Source organism: Sander vitreus, chromosome 13 (genome assembly GCF_031162955.1).
Source record: "Sander vitreus isolate 19-12246 chromosome 13, sanVit1, whole genome shotgun sequence".
Lineage (NCBI taxonomy): Eukaryota > Metazoa > Chordata > Actinopteri > Perciformes > Percidae > Sander > Sander vitreus.
In genome coordinates, this window is record NC_135867.1 from 21,652,475 (window position 1) to 21,668,851 (window position 16,377).

Here is a 16,377-nt window from a genome sequence, read left to right on the forward strand (position 1 = left end):
AGAGATTAAAAGGATCCAGCATAGTCCAGAACAATTATCATGTGCTTTGGTTTTGGCTCATGGTGCAGCGTCTCCATGAGCCAAGCAGTCATAACAAACTACCACCATTACCTCAGACTGAAGTCGAATTCTGAATCATATATATACACGTTTATTATACATTTTCCATGGAAATGCAAATAACATTAGATGTTGTATACATTCAATCATACCAGACACTCTCTTTCATTAAGTATTTTGTGGGCAGGCACCCTGGTGCCTTTATTTATTGGTTCTCTCTGCATCAGTGTTTTTGGCTCCATTATGATTTTTCTGCCTTGTCATAAGCAAGATTTGATTCATGTTGTACTTTTGCCCTTTTATACTTGATTGTGTAAAGTATATTGGTGTTGATTTGATTGTCTACATATGTCGTACTGTTTTTTGTGTTTTGAAGTAGACAACAAAAGGCCAATATGTCACAGTCATACAGTATTTTTAAACAAATTTCGGAGAAACTATCATCACTGGAGACTATTATACTGCAAAATGCTCTGGTCAATACATATAAAATATTACAATAAAAAAAATAAAAAATAAACTAAATGTAATTGTTGGGATCACACTGAAGAGCACACTAATGGTCAAATTGGTTATTTTTCAACAAGTGATGGTTTCAAAGTTGTAAATCAGATTTGTCTCCAGCTGTGGCAACTGTCTCCAACTTTAGTTCTCTTTATTAAGGGACATCTGTATTTTTGTTTTGTGTTGAATATGGTACGTGTTTATACAGATGTTTTAGGATTCTAAAGCAATATCTGTTGCTTTTTTTTGCCGGATGCACTCTGGATATTTTGCATTGTCTTAATTATAGACTCTTTGATGACCACTACATTCAGTGGATACAAACTGTATCTTCAGTGGTAAGAATAGGAGAATGAGAACTGTGTTGTGGCCTCTTTAAAAAGGTGTGTTAATAACACAAACCTTGTACAATGTATCAGTCATAGGTTAATGCATGACAATCTGTACACGTGTATGTCTGCAACCTCCAATATTGGTGTTTGTCACGGAAATAGGGCTTAGTATCAGTGTTTCTGTAGTTCATCGCAGTTAGTCATCAATTACCTACTCATAACCTCGGCAACACCTGCATAAACACACTTAAGCTTCAGTTATTTGTGCACACTGATGTGACGCTACTAATTTATGGCTGGCACAGAGCTCTGAAAGTGTTTTCACCCTCATTTGGTAGGACACAGATCACACACACACACACACACACACACACACACACACACACACACACACACCAGGAAAAGACAACACTTATGCCATATAACGATATACAAAATCTAAGACGATATCTAATCTCGTATCACGATGTCGATATAATATCAATATATTGCCCAGCCCTATTCTAAATTATTTGACATTGTAGTAAATTAACGATCATCGATCAAAACACGTCAAAAGACTTTATCCCACAAGCATGTGGATCATAGAGATCTTAGAGGAAATATTGTTCACCATCAACAGACTTGCAACACAAAATGGGACAGCATGAATATCTCCTGGTAAACCTATTTTTTTTTTTTTATTCAAATAACGAGGGAATTTCCCCAGTGTGGGACCAATAAAGTCTATCTTATCATATCTCATACACACAAACTCAAACAATGACTAGACTGATGATGAATCATGACATACACTCTGGACGGCTTTTGTCAGGATCTGAACATTTTTATAGTCACATCAAATTCATAATGACAAAGCCAGGGGAACATGTCCCCTGGCTTTGTCATTATGAATACTCGACACAGTATGGCTTTTTGAATCATATATATTTAATGAATTGATATATTCGGTTACTGCGAGGACTAGTGTGCGGCACCAGGTCTCTTTTTTTCCAGACTTGATTTTCATCATCTTGTCTCAAATAAACGGACTCATGCCTTAAACAAACTGATACACATCTGCTGAGGGTGTTAAGAGCCGGCTGGCTTCTGCTAATTCAGGATCTTATGACGCAGAGTCCCCATGTTTATGTACGATTCCTCTGAGTGAAGTGATCGAGGTACTGTAGGTAAGTAGGTATTATGAGAAGCAGCAGCCGCGGAGCATTTGATCTGTCATTGTGAGATAACTTGCCTCAAATACAGCCGCCCTCCAAGTGACAACCGTCTGTCAGAAATATCACCAATAGCCATGATCGGTATCTCGAACAATAATGTGGGGACCAAAGATACATTCACACAGCAGTTTCATGTGTGTTGGAACTGTCCACAGTAGTGGAAAAGGAATCCAATTTAATTCCATCCACATTGTAAAAGGATTTATTGTGGGTAACTCATGAAATCTACATTATACATATTTGTATTCTTGACAGGATAGCAATGTGCCCTACAAGAACTATGACTAAAATATTTATAGAGAGGCAAAAATGTAAGGCCATCTTTCAAAAGGAGTGAATTTTGTCAATATTTTATCTTCACTCTTTCATCTCTGAGAAATGATCAAAAATGGTTTACCAGGAGATTTGTTCAGAGTTTGGTCCATTTCATTTGTGATGTTACTCTTGAATGTAATCTATACTTAATCATTACACTGTATATAAATACTGAAGTCCCTGCCTCAGACGACCACTTCAATCCATTTCCTGAGTTGTCAAAATTGTTGAAAATTCAATATTACATTTTTAGCTCAGCACAATATGCAGCATTACCTTGTTTATTCACATATCTTGTGTGTCTGTGGGTAGGAAAAAATAAAGGGGGAAGAAACACTTCCAGAGCCACACAAGCACAACATCTGGCCACTGCAGCTGAACTACAGTAGAATCTCTGTCATCCAAACTGCTCACAGTCATAACTGAATGAACGGCCACAGCAAACAAAACATGCAATACTGCAGAAATAAGAGCTGATTGATCAACTTTAAGAAATTAAACACAAAAAACAGTATTTCAAAGACTATGCATGTACAACTTGCATATTAGGTCAAGAGTTTTTGGTAATTCAGGATTTATTTTAACATCTTTGTTCCTGAGGGGTTTTGATGAACAGGACTCTACTGTACTGTTGCCATTTAGCTTTGGTTATGATTGTGTTATGGAGGTAAATCCTTTCCTCACAGGGCCTGAGTTTACTTCAGCAGAAACATGTCATCCTATAAGACACAGTATATTAAGAGTATATTACTATATGAATCTATATATGCTATTCAGTACAGGATTAAATATGTTTTATACGACATAACCTCTACAGCATTGATGCAAATTTCTTGATGGTAGAAAGCCGTAGACAAATAGATTAACTGAACAAAATGGCAACAATTCTAATTTCTCAGAATAGTGTTACCAAGTTGTGAATTTGTAGATATTGTGAAATCAATTCCAATAGTTTTGTGAATATTGATACGTCAGGTCAATTATTTTTTACATCCAATAGGTATACCGCTGTCTTACATAGAGCTCTGTAACACCACGTGTTATGGTACTTTAAAGATGTACAGTAGAGATAATATCCATCAAGCTACTTACAAGATCCGTACCTTGTGTGCACTTTTCCAAACCTAACTGTGAATTAGCAGCTGTCTGCAAGCAAAGTTGTACGCACTGTGTTCTCTCTCTCCAGCAATCTCACTGCATGTCCCTACGCATTGAGAGATCAAAGACTTCCTGCACAAAGACAGCTCCGGGAACATAGTGGACTTTGTGTTTTTGTCGGAAAGTTGCTCTCTATATGCTCAGTGACTGGATTCTGTATGTTGCCCTCTCTCGTTCATGTTCTTACTGTATGAGATGTAGCATATGGAAATGGGGATTAATTAAAAAAGGACGGTGTATTTTGTCTTGGAGTTGTAAGACCCTTCTTGGTCACATCAGAGCCTCAAGGGTGCACATTTTCAACATGGTGGACTCATCCGATGTTCCTTTAGAGGCTCGTATGAAAAGTACTTTTGTATGATTCTTTGTGTCATTGTCGGGGCCGTGCATGCGAATCGTTTTGTTTGTGGCGTGTACACTGCGATTTGTAAGGCATAAAAATCAAGCAGCAGTGGGAGGACATCCTACGGGGAACAAAACACGTGCATATTCAAATCAAAGCACAGCAAATTAAAATGTCTCTTGATATTGCTGTGAAGTTTGGCGTCAACTTATGCTACTCACAACATCTAGGACTACTGTACATTACATATAAAACAGGTAAAAACAGCCACGGCACAACATATACTGTAGCTGAAGATGTACGTATTTTCAGAAGCTCACCATTTATATAACTAATAATGTTGTGCCTCTGTATTACAGTTACTTAACATTTGATTCCTGTCCACCACAGCTAAAATAATTGTCCTAAAAGGGTATTTTAAGGGACAGTTTTTAACAAATTGAGTTTTCCTATGAAAACTACTAGTATAGGAGCACGGTATGAAGCTGGAATACTGTAGTTAGTCTGAGAATAATATTTTGCTCTTGCAGAGCCGAACATGTTAAGATGGCAAAGGCTGTAATGGTGGACATTTGGCCAGAAGGTGCTGCAACTATTCACATTCACATATTTGACTTCATTAATTATTTAGCACTATAAGTAAAAACTGCAAATCCACAAATCCCTTCTCTGTGAGAAAATTGCAAAAGCAATTCCCAACAAGCTTTAGTTTTTGTAGCATCAATAATATCAACACTATCTAATCCTGAGATTTACAAACTGCAATGGAATGGACAAAGAGATCAAAGAATCATAAAAAAAGTTGAATTGATTAAGTGTGTACACAGCAATGAATAAAGCAGAGGGTTTTCAGTGTACACATTACAGAGTATATTCAATAAACAAGGCTGTGCTGCTGTCTATGGACTTTGAAGGTTACTGTTGCTGTCTGGCTCTGGTCCAGTCCTCACTAGCCTGTAGGTGCCTTCAATTGCACAGGAACGCCATTATGTTTAAAGCCAAAGCAGCTAATTTTTCTCAGCACGCCGTGGAAAATGAGCTCTTTAAAACCCCCCAAATGGACATATAAGGTTGTTTGCTTGCCTATGATTGCTATGATAAATGAAACAATCCATTATCAATTTAGTGGCTGTTGTTCATACCAGCTCTAGGACCATATTGTGCTTTGTGTTTGTGAGCTGCACCACTGTTGTGCTCATCTCCCTGAACTCAAACATAGAAACAGTAGACACGTTTGAGAATTTGATCACAATGACACTAAAGACCTGCACATATTCATGTTTAATGAAGGAGAAGGCCATGCTCTACTGGGATAATAGCTCTATTTGCATAACATGCGGGATAGAGCGAGAAATCTTCAATGCAACTTACTGAACTATTGTTCGGTTATAGTAGCAGATGGTAATTTAGACATACTCATAACATGAAAAGGCGATGCCAGAAACATACGCATTATTACGAGGAGTAGAGATATGAGAGGTAGCGTCACAAACAATAATGAAAGTGTTATCAAAATATAGTCAGCGTAAAGTGAAAGAACCTGGGCCAGACAGGCAATCACAAAAACGCATGATATATCATGACACAAATATGTTTTATCACATAAGCAGCAACCTGAAATCACAGGATGCCTGCTCTCATTTTCAAAAAAAAAAATCCAAAATTAGTCATTCATGCATGAGGAAAGTATGATGCAATGTTTAAGTGTAAAAGTTTCACAAATTGTACAAACTGCTTGCCTTAGTTATTATGGTAAGCCTATGGATGCTAACACTACACATTGTAATGTGAAGTCAGCCTTGTGAAGAAAGGAATTCATCCCTCTCATTGGTGAGAAACCAGGATGAGAAGGAAGGAGGAAGTTATCTGATCTCCACTGACTTATGAGGGTGATGCAGGGCAATCCTGACCGAAAATAAAAGTTGCTCACCCATTTGTTTTCAACCTTTGTTAACCGTCGTTTTATAAGTGTCCACCTTTCGATTACTGAGGTTCATGTTTGGGGCTACTGACAAACTGTTTCCATCCTTTTGTCCAGGAATTGCTGTTCTTTACAGTGAATAAAGATAAAGTGCTTTCACGTGTCTGTTCGTGTGACTGAGTGTTTGGTGAAATACGTACAACAGATTTTAAGTTAATGAAAGACATTACAGAGAATACTGCAGCCCAAAGACATCCACAGTAATTGTCTGGTCCACCAAAAGCCACTCGGGGGAGTCTTTAATCTCATAGACATGCAGTCCTGCACAGGGGGTGACACCATTACATTGCAGCCAGCTGGGGGGCACTTGATGTAGTTCAAGAGGTGCAGAAACAGTCAGCCCGACTCACATTAAACCTTTTCCCAAGCTTTCCGAGGAAGACTTTGAAACCCCCTGAACTAAAGCATATTAAACTCACAAAAACGCATGGCTTGCTTGAAGCAGACAATACTTACACTTACTGGTATGTAATGTTATGCATTGTTGTTAAGCAGCAGATGATTTTTTAGTAGCCTATGTGGAAATAAGTTTAAGTTTTCAATAAGTGAAACTGAGTGTAGCAGCAGCATACACTATAGAAAAAAGCTTAGTACTTTTGACCTGATTATGACCCATTACTTTGGGCTCAAATATTTCTCTAATGTGGAGCTGAATATGAAGTCTGTGGAGAAAATCTGACGGCCTACATTGTGTGTCACAAAAGCCTTGAGTTTCCTATGAAGCCAATATTATGAGGAAGTAATTATGAATGAATGAACTCAAGAGACAAGACAAAAGTCACATTTATTATGCAGAAAGCTAATAGGCCTAATATTACCCCCTACTGGAGACTCTTCCTAGTGAGCCAAAGCAAAATTCCCCCCAAAACAACAACAACAACAACAACAACAACAAGCTAGGGAGAAAATAGCTACAAAACCAATTCAGCTCATAACAACATTCTAACATTTGAGTCATGTTAAGGTCAAATATGAGTACTCATAACTCACCACTAACTAAACAACATGGAAGCATCATGCACCTGCCACATAACACCAAAAGAAATAGCCCCTACTAGAACTCCATTCTCAATAAATAGAGCATAAAACCACAAACGTAAAGTAGGCTCAGCATTATGACACAAATAACAAGTTAGAAGATGCCAAGAAAGTGACCACAAAAACTCTTTGATAGGAAGAGCAAACAACAAAGCAGCCTAGCAGTCATTTTGCCAAGCACATAAACAGACTGAAAAACAAGGCAAAGACAAGACTCGCGATATGTAAGTTATGCTAGGACAAGCAGCAAATGCTTAGCTTTCCTAGCTTGCTGAGGTGAAGCAGTCATCCTCGGCGTCTTGGCAAGAGTGAAGAAGAATGAAAAAAGTATTTGTGAAGAGTCACTGTGGTCCCAGGCTGCAGACAGGAAACTCCACTTCCAGCTTCAAGTTCGTGTTTGAGGCCAACAGGTGACAAATGCAGCATGATGAAGAATGTTTAAAGTCCAGCTAGGAGTGCAGCCAAACATGGATACTCCTCCACAAAGTCCTCCTGAATGCATACCTGGCTGCAGGTGAGCTAGATAACTAATTGCGACAAGCAGTAGAGTTAGAGTGTTTGTTGTTTGCCAATTAGCGCAAATATAGCAGCATAGTAGTGGTAGCAAATCAAAACAGTGTGTATGAGTATTGAAAGCTTAAATTGACCGCCGTTTTTTAAAGGATGCGTTTGATATGTGTGCCAGAATTAGTGGGTGGGGGTGTTCACAAACAACGCTATTGCATATGCACTGATAATAGTATAGAATAGCAATAGTATGCTTTTTATTTACTCATGTTAGGTGTTGATTTCTGCATTTTAATCTGGGATCATTTCACATTAAAAAAAAACAGCAAGTTCTGCATTAATTAGGCCTAGTATTTGTTAAAGTGCCGCCAAAATTTTAAATTGTCCCGACTTTTTAGACATAAGATGCCCCCCCACCAATATTTTTTTTTTTTATTTACTTCACTGGTAGCAGCAACTACAGTGTGTCATGTGTAGCATGATGAGTGTAAGGGTTGTCTGAACTAGCATAAAAGGGTTTACTCCATACAATAGGCTATTTTCACAGTGGACATTTTAACATGTATTGTACAGTAGAGGAGTAGTAGTAGTAGTAGTAGTAGTAGTAGTAGTAGTGGTAGTAGTAGTAGTAGCAAAAGCACGTGTTGCTAATAACATTAACGACCTCTCTGTCATTCAAGTGTCCCAGTAAGTCATGATTAATGTGGTACAACCATCATTACATTTATTATTTACACCTTGTATTTTACCTATTTCCATTTTCTATTTTTTAAATGTATTATATTCCAGAGATAAATATTTTCCCTTTTACTCCATTTCCTTTATCCGAGAGTCAAGTTTCCAAAGCAAAGCCTATTGTGGCAGTGGTTGCAATCATTCATTCAATTACTTCAATGCATCTACACGTTCATTATCTCTTTATCTTGGAAGAAGGGGGAGGAGATCTTGGGAGGAGGGAGCTATTGACAGTTTGTATGTTTTTTTGGAGTGCCAAAAAAAAAACCCGTTGTAATGGAGTATTTTTAATTTGTAGTATTGCTACTTTTACTTAGATAAAGGATCTTAATTTGTCTACCACAAATATTTGCGTCAAATAAAGGAAACTCTTAATTTACATTCACAACTATCCCTCCAATTGGACTAATTTGACCATCTCATTCAACGGCACACCATTGCACCAACGACCCTCAAATATGGCCAGAGGGTCTCGACATGTTAATGTTGTTTTTATTCTCCTACAAAATTGTCATAAGTAATTTTCCAGCCAAGTGAAAACTGTAATTCAATTTAATGTAAAGTTGATTTAAAATACATCCAAACTAAGCCAACCATGTAAATTAGCATTAATACAAAATGTATATAGGGCATAACTATAACTACCACAGGATTTAAATAAGCATGCTACATTTTTCATACCATGTTAAAAAAAAGACGAAGAAGTTTAGTGTAACTGACCAAATTCTATGACTTGACTATGAACTTTTCCTACTTCCACATATTGTACATATAAAATGAAACCTTTTTAACATGACTAATTTTTGAAAGTACTAGCCTAATATCCTCTGTAAGATAATTTACGGATTATTTTCAAATTGTCATGATAGTCAGGCAGTTTTGAGATGCTTTAGAAATGTGGAGGTGTGAATAAGCGACAGGGACTGACATTTAATGAGTCAATCCTCTTCAATATATCTTTCGACATCTTTCAACTTCTAAAAGCCTGACCTTTCCTCCCACTGACGTCTCTGACAACCAAATTATTATCTTTAATCGTAGCTATGTAGTGAACAAGTGCACTGCCTCGCCATCTTCAAGCCTCTGGAGCGGTTTCTCCTCAGTGTCAATGCTGACTGTTCACTACAGCATGCTTTCAAGCATTCAGGTGACTTTTTACTAGTTGATCCACCAGATTACAAATGTAATCTTTCGTAAACATTTGTTGTTCTAGGTCCAGTGTGAGCATAATACATGGCCCAATTTGACATTAATCTTACAGCCACTTGTCATTTGGACAAGATATGTCTGTATCTGTAGATTACAGTGTCCATTGTAGTGCTCCCCCAGTGATAAGAGCTGTATAAAACATAAGCAACACATCAGAAATGACTTATTGTTTACTTTGAAATTATGAGGTAATTAAGTAATGAAAAGTAATGAATAGAAATAATAGCAATAGAGGAGTTACTTACTCCGAGACTTACAACAGAAAACTCTACTGCATATTAACTTACTATATAAAATGGACTAACTAGAGTACAGTAATGTTACAGTAATGTTACAGTAATGTTACAGCTATTATCGACAGATCAGTATAATTAACAGTGGAAGTAATTGTCAAGACTTGCGTCCTTTTCCATGGAAGTGCTGTCAACATACCCACCAATGCGTGAGGCAAAACTGGACTATCTAGCATTTGTTCACTTTGATTTTTTTCCCCTCTAGGGCCCCTCTACTTTGATGACACCTTGTAATATTAGCTTTGTTCACTGAACCTCGGCTCAGCTCTGCGGTTTATACTAAACAAGATACCGCTGGGTGCTACTTTTCAGCCATTCGTTCAGGTACTGGAACCCTGCAGGCTGACACTTTGCCTCAAGGGTGTGTCGGGGCAGGCTTTTGTGGCTTTGTTGTTAATTAGGTTGCTTGCGTTGTATACTAGTGAAAATAATGCTTGAATTGTCCCCATTTATTTCATATTTTCGAATACTCTCATTCTACAAAAATATTTATTCTGGAAAAGTAATACATATTAATCAAATCAATCAAATTGCCTTATAGGTTCACTCAATACGAGCACAAACTATTGGCGTGACTCAAGAGGTGCACAATGCGTAATTAGGTACGAGACTCCAAAAACTTGAAACAGTTGCAAGTTTGATACATTTGGTATTGGTATTTGGTTTGTAAGTCAAATCCCAATATGAAAGTTACTAAAATACTAACAGAAAAAGAGCCTTCTTCAGGCTGACTTTGTGGAGGGATTGTACACTGCAGAGGATACGCATTAGCTAGTGTAGTTTCCTGCAACTGTTACTATAGATCTTACTTAAAGAGTCGAAATCTACTGATTGCACCTTGAATGGCTCCAACAAGGATTTAACCTGAAAGTGTTCAGCCCGGTGACCACTGAATACAGCAACTATTTCATTGAGAGCAATGTATTTGCATTGTACAAACCACACTGAAACGTGAGCTGTTCAGGAGTTGAATCTGAGCTGAGGTTTATGTCATTTTGTCTGCCTGGGAAAAGATTGCCTCGTAATCTTTAATGTTTTCTCAAGCATACTGCAGCAGACTGCTTGCTCTAAACATTACGATGAGGCTATTCATCTGCCTCTTAGTTGTGATGCTGCACTCTGCTGCTGGGACAAGCAAAGAGCCCATGGCTTCAGAACTAACAAATGGGTTTGGAAATAAATGTGTTCTGACCCAGTGAAAACTTTCCATGGAGAAAAGTGTACTTCCAATTAGGAGGAGACACTTGGTACACGAATATGGGTGCTTGGACAAGACAAACCATTACATGAAATAGTGGAACATCACATTATTATTGCTGTAATGTCACAACTACAGATATACTGTAGTATACTTTGCCAGTATACAGTACGTTCTACATTTCTGAAATACAGGACAGACATAACAAGTCTGAGAGATGTGACTTGGCTCTGCTGAAACCTCTGCAATTATTGAACATGTTCTCAACAAATATACTGGCTTTGGTATCATTGAGTTATAACAGATCCAGTCCTAGCAGTGTAGCTGAATATGGAATTGATTAAAAATCTGCCTCTACTCAGCCACCACAGTATCTCCAGGAGTTTATTTTTCAAATTCCACCCATGACTTTCAGCTTAGGTTATGCCATCAATTAGCGAGTTAAGAATGACTATATCAGCCCTCTTGTTTCTGTAGCTGCTGACAGTCGTGGTACATTAGATCAGCTGTGGAGTGGAAAGCTCAGATGCCCTGCAGTCAGTATGTGGTGCCCTCATGGAGGAAACACTCAACATCTGTACTTGTCCTTGGGAAGATAACCCAGTACGAGCAGCTGAAACAGAGAGGCAGAGGAGACATTTTTATAACGGTGATGAGAGAAAATGAAATGCAGCATATTGTAGGTAATAAGAGGTTGGTCCTGAATTGTAATATTTCCCGTTACTTGTGTGGCTTATTGGAATGGCTGGAGGATTAGATTGCACTAAAATGAATTACATTAACATATAACTCTGAGAAATATAGCTTTCTTCTTTTCCCGCTCAGGAGACATGTATTGTTCTTTGCTGGTTTTGGACTTTGATGTTCTCAGATCTGTTTGTTTGTTATGCAGATTAAAATGTGGATCACTTGAGCGATGCACGGATTTTTTGGTTTTGATGATGCCAACCTCTTCAGTTTGGGTTTTATCGTCTGTGCGCCTGAAGTCAGCCCACATTGCATCTCCTGAGATGATACCCTGACATACTTAGCCATTCAACTCCCTTCCTCAAAGCCCCCCTTGTTCCCGCAGGAGATGCATGGATGAGCAAGCTTATTCTCCTTGTGGGGTGTTCCCCATGCATGACTGATGTTTAGATTAATATCCTTGACTGATTCTTGCTCTGCGGTGAAGAGAGGAGTAGGCCTATCAGAGCACAGCCGCCCCCTCAGGAGTCCATTGATTTTCACACCATCCTGACAAACATAAACCTTCTAGACCCACAAAATACTTCATTTGTTGTCAATTCCATTACCTCAGGCCCAGGTGTCCACATCTGCTTTTTTGTCCATTTTTTGTCACCTGTGTTAGCAAAATAGAGTCTGCTGCCTGGAATTTATTGTTAGTCATATACATTCAGGAATTAGTTATGTAAATGTATGCAGTGTGTGAACGCCGAAAATATACACCAGTACAAATCTGACTGCTTCAAACATTTGTCTATTTTTTTTGGAGCCCTAATAGCTTCTTCTGTAGCAGTTCTAATATCCCTGCAGCCCACACAGTAAGACGATTGAATCAATATTTAATAAACAAAACTATGTAATTTAACACCTCCAAATTATATACAACCAATCAAAGCAATAAAACATATAGTGAAATAAACTGAAGCAGCATGAACATTTATGTTGAAGTACAGGGAGTTGCACTGAAAAATGTATAATGTGAGTTCCAAGTGTGGTCTTGCAGCTGCAGTGTTGATTTGACTTCTAACCCTTTTGTATTTCCAATGTGAAAATGATACTGACTATGACAATTACATGCTGTTTGCAATCCTTAATATTAGTGCACATTAAACCACCAAAGAGCTAAAACCATAGAAGCAGTTGGTCAGTACTTGGACTGTATATAGTGGTGCTTTTTCAAATATCATCCAAAAAGCCTGATGTGGAAAATACTGAACGCCACATATGAAGGAAAAATGGTAATATCGCCCCCTGGTGACACTAACAACACTGAGAAAAGGCTTGTCCTTTTGAAAGAGGTTAAAACTGTATGTTAGTGTGATTTCAAATTCAAAATGAAAATTTGTTTTGCAAAGATTGTACGTTTGGTGTTCGGTTTAATCCTAAGTCCAAGCATAAGCTTACAATATACAGAACAGACATTACAGACAGCACTGACAAGTTTGATACAGGATTTTATGCATCTCTTTTTGTGTGTTTTTGCTTCAGACGTAATCCATTTTATATTTGAACAAGGGGTAGATTCAGCAAGTGACAACACTTGGCTCATCGTTTGTGCAGTATGGAGAGCTAAAGAGAGTCCAAGCAGCTTTGAAACCTAATGCTTTTGGGTTGACTCTGAGTTTAAAAACCAACATGCAGCTCCGTATGAGCTTCAAAACAGACACTTTTTTCAAGGACAATCATTTTATTATAGATGATAATAAAGCATGTATATAAATGACACATAGAGCCTGAAATTGACATGGTAACACAGACTAGAATGTTGGGAAGATCCTGTGGTCAACATTGCAAAATGAATCTAACAAAAATACAGAAAATAATAACATAAGGCTGTAAAATATGAAAAGTATGTCATTCGCATACTGTAGCACAATCAATCAAATGTGTATCTGACATATGGGTACAGTTACACTCACACTATCAAAATGATGTATCCTTCATCATCTCCTTCTGGAGAAAACTCATTTTGAAGAGGACAGCTTTTAGGTGGTGAAGAGCTGTTGTTGAGAAATATTGCCTTCTTCTTTCTCCATAGGCAGAGATCTTCTGCAGCCTTGAACCTATGAACAAACACACAGTACATTAAAATATTGCTTCTGTGTAACTACGGCTGTGCTGCTGTTTTTCCTCCCTGCCCAGCTTTTCTTTCTCAATCTTCAACAAATTGGCCTTTTTCCACCAGACCTAAAGGGTCTTGATTTCACTAAGTTGCTCCTGTCTGGCACTGTTTTACTTGAGTAGTTCATCATCTCGAGCCAGGAGACAGACTCGCTCTTTATCCCTCAGGATCAAGTGCTGGAAAGCCGGTTGATCTTTAGCCTTCGTTCTGCTGCTCTCCACATCCTGAAGCGAGGCCTAGATTTTATAGCCCCCAATTGTCTTATAAACTGAGTCAGTATTTACCCTCATGGGACTGATTACCCTTTTAAGAATGCTGAAATGGGGTCCATTTTATTTTTTTCTGGGTAGAAAGCCATGGGAAAGAGTCTGCTGATGAGACAGTTTTCTCAGCGGGGCCCCTAGCTCCTGAATGAAGGCCTGAATCACCCTGTTTGGAGTCTTCCAGGTTAATTATGTTAATTTTTCACAGCTTTACTATCCCTTTTCTACAAATATGAGCGTTATGAATTTGATTGAAGGGGTCACTTTTGATTGGTTAGATCAAGTCATAGCACCTAGATCTATTGTGACACTTCCATCTGTGTCTGAAGTAGAAACCAATGGTAGTATATGAGTCGCATGAGAGGATAGGATTCCAATAATTAGTCATAGACTACTGCGATCTTTTCCCCCATAGAATATGACTGTTTGTATTGTATATACTGGATCATTTCACAGTATTTATTTATGTATATATATTATTTTCCTCCTCATTAGTCCTCTTTGTGCATTTATCAGTACAATATATAATACAGTATTTTGATATAAAACTCATATTATGTATGCAATAATATTAAAGACTAGAAACTCATTACACACTCAAGTTTCAATCACTATCCTATACCGCCATTACAACCGAACCAGAATGCCATGTATTCCCTTACAGTACATAGTAAAGCAGGTTTTGTTATGAAATTACAACATTTCAACAGATAGTCATTTGCTGGACCTGCTTTCAAAGTGCTACACACACTCTTACACTAATGGAATTATGCCAGCGTGTGGTTATTATTTAAAAAACTGAGCATCGGCCAACCAAAGCAGGCACTGTGGGAGACATTAGATGAATCCCAAAGCTTTTTCACTTCTCTTCTCTCCATGTCAGTTCATTCCCTGCACCCTCATTCATTCCACTCCATCTCCCCTGTCTTGTTTGTGAAAAGTATTTGCCATACTAAAGCAAATCCCAAACCAATTAGTGTGGAGAGTACATCACTACCCCCTACTATGATGTCAACACAATGCCAAATGAGCATGGAGGAAACCTGCTTACAAATTAGTTCTTTTTTTGGACTTTCATATTGGCAAGTATGTATTTTGTAATTCACTTCAATCAGACTTTGCTTTTACTCAAAGTAAAGGAATCATTTTCAAAGGAAATATTTAGGTCCCATCGTAGTTTAAATCATACAACCTTCCTATTCTGTGGCCCTTGATCATGTTTGTCCCTAGTTAGGAGGATACATGTGATGTTATAACCTTAAAGGTCCAATGTGTAGGAATTTCTCCCATCAAGCGTTGAGATCACATATCGCAATCAACTCTCTCGCGCCACGCAGGTCAAAGTACGTGTTACAGCTACGGTAGCCTTCAATCTTTTTTTCTGATGATGATCTTTTTGTCGGTCTCTTGCTCTTTTCAATATCCTTTTTCTTTTTCTGGGCGAAGAAGAAGACTCCTGTTCCTGAAATTTGTTTTTTGAATACGTGTGGTCCTCCATGTTTCCTTCTTCAAACTTGGCGGGGCCGGGAAGCTATGATACCCATTAGCAGCATTAGCAGCACCTGTGAGTTTATCACGTGACAGCGAAAACGTAATAGGCGGAGCAGTATGTCCTGTATGTCCCTTACCAGCTAATGTATTTCAAGATGGCGCATGAATATGGAATGTCTACCCCAGTTCATGCGATGGCAAATGTAAAATTTCAAGCCAAAAGGAATACTTGGAATTGATGGTGGTGGTAAATATTCATGAAAAAGGACAAGTTTGTGAACGGGCAACACAGATTTTGATAATGAACAACTAAACATGTTACACTCTGGACCTTTAAGTTATGTTTGGTGTTTGTGCATTTGTAAGGACAGTTGAAAAGACTTAACAATGAAGTGATGTGTCATTGGATAGCCATGATTGCTGCTTTCTTCCAATAGTAATGACTGTGTCCCACATTCCTTTTATTACCTACTGCTCATTAGGGAGCACTCCTCATTTGGAGTGACACCTTGCCATGAAGTGGCAGTCGGTATGGATTGTTTTTCCGTCAAAAACACATGCCACATATAATCTCACTAGTTATCCATAACGTTCCTATGTAACATTTGCTATTACAATCAAATTTCCAACGTTTGTCCTGATTTTCGCACTATGAAGTCTTATTGAAATCAAAGACAAATGTTCTTCCCTCGGCTGTAAATTGTCATAAATCGATATTAGAGTTACCTACTTCCAGCTGATGCAATTAATGCAGAGGAGAAATTGTCTGCATATTATGTCTATTTATTTGTCCTTTAGAACGTAATCACTGCGAAACAAACACAAGATAAGCTTTATATCTCCCTCCTATTGTAGAATGACAGATCCAAGTAGCTACAAAACATT